This window comes from Panthera uncia, chromosome A2 (genome assembly GCF_023721935.1).
Source record: "Panthera uncia isolate 11264 chromosome A2, Puncia_PCG_1.0, whole genome shotgun sequence".
Classification (NCBI taxonomy): Eukaryota; Metazoa; Chordata; class Mammalia; order Carnivora; family Felidae; genus Panthera; species Panthera uncia.
In genome coordinates this window covers 90,002,637-90,007,907 of record NC_064816.1, presented here as the reverse complement: position 1 = coordinate 90,007,907, position 5,271 = coordinate 90,002,637, and positions in this window count along the sequence as shown.

The window sequence follows — 5,271 nt, the reverse complement described above, 5'->3', positions numbered from 1 at the left end:
GGCACCTGGGTGGCTCAGTTGGTTAAGCGTGTGACTCTTCATTTCAGCTCAGGTCATGATCTCATGGTTCGTGGGGTCGAGCGCCAGATCGGACTCTTTGTTGACAACTCAGAGCCTGCTTGGGATTCTCTTTCCCCCTCTTTGCCCCTCCCCTGCTCACACTCTTTCAAAATAAATAAATAAGCTTTAAAAAAATCTTTAAAAAATAGTAAAATAACATCTTAGTATTATTTTAAAAGTAGTTTTGTACAGGGATTTATACATAGGAGCTAAAATGATAAAGGAAAGCAAGGGAATGATTAACCAAAAATTCAGGTTGCTGTCTATCTCTGGGGGTGGGAGTGAGGAGCAAGCTACAATAAGGAGGGGCACTTGGGGCCTTCTGAGACACTAATATTTTATTTCTTAAGCTGGATGTCTGTCACATGAGTGTTAATTTCATTATTATTTTAACTGTGCATTCATGTACATATTTCATACACACATACAAATATATAATTAAAAACATTTTTATAATGTGACAAAAATCTATTCAAAATGACTACAACAATAAAAGAAATATACTGACTTTCATAATTGAAAATCCAATAGGAGAGAGTTTCAGGTATGGTTTGATCCAGAGTGCACTCCTGTAGCTTGGGGAACAGGTCATGTTCCTTCAGAGCCAAAGAGCTTTGGGAAAGGCTGAATGCCAGAATGATGAAATTACTGAAAGAGGAAAAATGTAGGCAGGAAAAATTAGTAAATGTTCAGAGCCACAAAACATAAAATAGGTATGATAGGTATTTCAGTTAGCACTTCTTATCTTATACCCAACTATTAAAATCCTTGTTTTTCCTGTTTGACTTTTGCTAACCTGAATTTCTAGCTATAATGAACCTATTAAGAGGCATAATGATTTTATTAAATCCTTCTATTAGTCTATAACCATAACATTCCAACTTTGTGCTTTAAATTTAAAGAATTCCAAATTTATGCTTTAAATTTTTGCTAGAAAGAGATTTTGATTCAATAAGAAAAGCTCCTTTTAAGTGTGTTGGCATTTGGACCAAGAAATAGTGTTAAAAACTTGTTGAAATAGTGACTTCTATGCCTGTGTCCTTGTGTTCCAGATGTTTCTATAGGTCATTCTTAGAGTCATATTGACTTTTGATATAATTGCAACTTTCATTCTCTTCTTATTTATTTATTTATTTATTTTTTAATGCTTATTTATTTTTGACAGAGAGAGAGACAGAGCATGAGCGGGGGAGGAGCAGAGAGAGAGGGAGACACAGAATCCGAAGCAGGCTCCAGGCTCTGGGCTGTCAGCACAGAGCCCGACGCGGGGCTCGAAATCACAGACAGTGAGATCATGACCTGAGCTGAAGTCGGACACTCAACCGACTGAGCCACCCAGGCTCCCCTCTTCTTCTTTAAAATTTTAATATTATTCTAATTGTTAAAATGTTGTAATAGACAACTTTCCCAAACTCTTATTGTCACAGCTTATTATTTTGAATAATTATGAAATTATTTAAATAATTGAAAATTTCTCTTTGAAGTCTGAAGGTTTTTTTAAAAATGTTTATTTTGTTTTATTTTTAAGAGAGAGAGAGAGAGAGAGAGCGCACAGGCAGAGGAAGGGCAGAGAGAGAGGGGGAGACACAGAATCTGAAGCAGGCTCCAGGCTCCAAGCTGTCAGCACAGAGCCCCACGCGGGTCTTAAATTCATGAACCGTTAGATCATGACCTGATCCAAAGTCCTACGCTAAACCGACTGAGCCACCCAGGTGCCCCTTAAGTCTGAAAACTTTTTAAAAAAATATTATTGATAGTAATCTCTCAAGCCATACTAGACATATTAAATGCTATGTAATTTTATGTTTTCTTTATGATGCAAGGTCATTAGGAATGTAAATTACTTTGTTATAATTACAATGATTTTAGATGCAAGTAGCTGTTTGTTTTATATGTAAGGGGATGACTCTAACAACGAGTGTACATTTTTCATACTTTTTAGGACTGTTCTCACCATGAGCTTTAACTTTCTGATATTAATATGCCAGCACCTAGCAGTAAAACTCCTCTAAGTCCTTGTATCCAAAGTGCAATAAACTGATAAACTAGATAAAAGTTTGATATAACCACGTCAAAAGTATCTGTAAATGGGTTTTGAATGACATTCTCCCTAAAAACAATGTAATTTTAGAGCAAAGATTTTTGATACATTCCTTTTATATCACAAGAGTTTTTACATTTTTATTTATAAATTTTCCTTCTTACCAAGTTCCCAGTTATATTTTACACATTTAAATTTCTAAGAGATTTTTCTAGGCAATGAATATGCATTGTTTTATAATCAGGAAAATGCACTAAATGTGAATAAAAGTGCTAAATTATTTCAGTTATATAATATTATTACTTTTTATGGTCTAACCACTATACTGTTAGAATCTATGCTTTCTCCTCATCATGCTGACTCTGACCTTTATTACTTCCTTTCTAAGCTATCTGTGATTTTGTTTAAAAAGATTATTTTTAATTGTCTCTTTTTCTCCAAAAATTAGTTTAGTGACTTAATTATTTCTCATTTTGATATGAAAACACTATTTCACAGATGCTCCAAATTTTAAAAAAAATCTCCATTGTCTATAGGATAAAACACAGACTATTAGAACTCTTCTCTAGTGTACTTCCAAATTACTTAGCTTCTTTCACTTACTATGCCCTTGTGTAATCTCTTTTTACATCTTTTTGGCCTACAATATGTCATTTGCAGTCCTATCCCCTGATGAGACTCGACCCACCTCTACTAATGATCTACTGTTTTGATCTCTTTCCTTTAGGAAGCCTCTCTTGTGTTTTCCCAGCCCACACAAAACTCTCTCTCTAATTACGTATGGCACTTATTATCCTATTATTGATGTAGAGCATGCTTATTATTTTGTATTGCTTCTCTTTCTAGAATAACCTTTGGATGATTTTGTATATCTGCAACACCTCGTACAGTGTTTATCATAATACCTAGAACAGTGTTGTGTTTTATTAGACACTTGGTAAGAAGAATGAAATGATGGCTGGGTTGATTTCATTTAGAGTACATGCCAGTTGTCTATCTGTTATCATCCTTTCATGATGAAGAAGTGTGGGTTTTCTTTTGGCGAGGCATCCTTGCAGTGAGTATAATGTGAGTAGATGTTTCCATCAGGAAAGCAAAATAGAGACTGTAAGCCAAACTCAAATCATTCTGGCCAAAGACATAAACAGCCAAATTCTTTCAGAAATGGTTTCCTGGAAGCAATTTGCATTGACTGTGCTTTTGTCCAAAGAGCCTCCTTTAAAAGTGACATAGCAGTATTGGGACGCCTGGGTGGCTCAGTCGGTTAAGCATCCAACTTTGGTTCAGGTCATGATCTCACAGTTTGTGAGTTCGAGCCCTGTGCCAGGCTCTGTGCTGACAGATCAGAGCCTGGAGCTTGCTTTGCATTCTGTGTCTCCCTCTCTCTACCCCTCCCCTGCTCACACTCTGTCTCTCTATCTCTCTGTCTCTGTCTCTCTCTCAAAAATGAATAAACATTTAAAAAAGTGACATAGCAGTATGTAGTAAATCTAATCATTGTAGATAACTAGATTGGAGTAGCAGTATTTATCTCTTGGTTAAAATCATCTAGATTATTGTGTCAACAATTCACTTCATTTTAGAAAGTTGCAATTCATTTTATGCAGATATGTAAGAGAAATTATACATATTTTTTAAAGTTTATTTATTTTGAGAGAGAGAGAGACAGAGAGAAAGAGAGAGAGAGTATTAGTGGGGTTGGGGCAGAGAGAGAGGGAGAGAGAGAGAATCTCAACCAGGCTCCACACTGGCAGCACAGAGCCCAGTGTGGGGCTTGAACTCACCAACTGTGAGATCATAACCTGAACTGAAACCAAGAGTTGGATGTCTAACCGACTGAGCCTCACAGGCACCCCAAAAGTACACAGATTTTTAGAACTGCAGTACTTTCCTAATTACTGAACAGCTCTTTCTCTGGTTGAAGCAAATGTGTTGAATGGATTAAAAAAAATACATGTGAGTGTCATTGTACAGTGACTAAAGACTCAATAGAAACTTGGTATTTTTTTCCTTATAGTACATTGATCAGAGTCAGATTCCCAAACTGGGTTAAAGACATTCATACCTATACATATACAGGGTTGTATGATCAAAATCAAATAAACACCTGTTTATTAATTGTAAGCTAAGCCTTACTTGCACTGAAAAGAAATACAAGCCATGATCCTTGCCTTTAAGAAGTTTGCAATCTGGATAGGTAGATATAGGTAGATAGTATGTGTTATTTATTGAAATATGAATTCATGATAGAATAAAGCAATGCATCATATTGGTCATATAATAATACAACAAAAATGTTATTCTGAGGAAGAAGGGGAGAGGAGTTCCTTTGGGATGAATAGGATGACTTTAGAAAATTAAATGGAAGTAGACTTTGAGTTGTACTTTAGGATGAGTGGATTTTGAATAATGAAAGAAAGGTGAGAAAGACTTTCTTGGAGAATAAAGGATGTGAACAGTGTGAGCAAGACCATGGAGACAAAGACATTTTTGGAGGAGAGTGAGTAAATCAGTTTTTCAGAAACGTGAAAAATTGCAGATTAGGCTAGAAAAGCATTTTGGGCAAGATTGTTGAAGAATGTGAATGCCAGATTAAGGACTAAGTATTTTGTAAGCAGTGAGGAGGTATTTGGGGAAGATCTTGATAAAAGAAAAAGCTTGATCCAAGTTGGGTTTCAGAAAGAGTAGTTTGTCAGCTATGTGCCACTTGAAAAGGAGGGCAAAATTTGCAGCAACGTGGATGGAACTGAAGGGTATTATGCTAAGTGAAGTAAGTCAGTCAGAGAAAGACAGATCATGTTTTCACTCATATGTGGAACTTGAGAAACTTAACAGAAGACCATGGGGGAAGAGAAGGGGAGAAATAGTTACAAACAGAGAGGGAGGGAGGCAAACCATAAGGACTCTTAAATACAAAGAACAAACTGAGGGTTGATAGGGGAGTGGGGGAGAGGGGAAAATGGGTGATGGGCATTGAGGAGGGCACCTGTTGGGATGAGCACTGGGTGTTGTATGTAAGCGATGAATCATGGGAATCTACCCCCCAAACCAAGAGCACACTGTATACACTGCATGTTAGCCAACTTGACAATAAATTATATTTAAAAAAATAAAGCAAGCATAATTCCTTTGATAATTAGAATATGCAGAAAATAAACTGAACTTCAGTT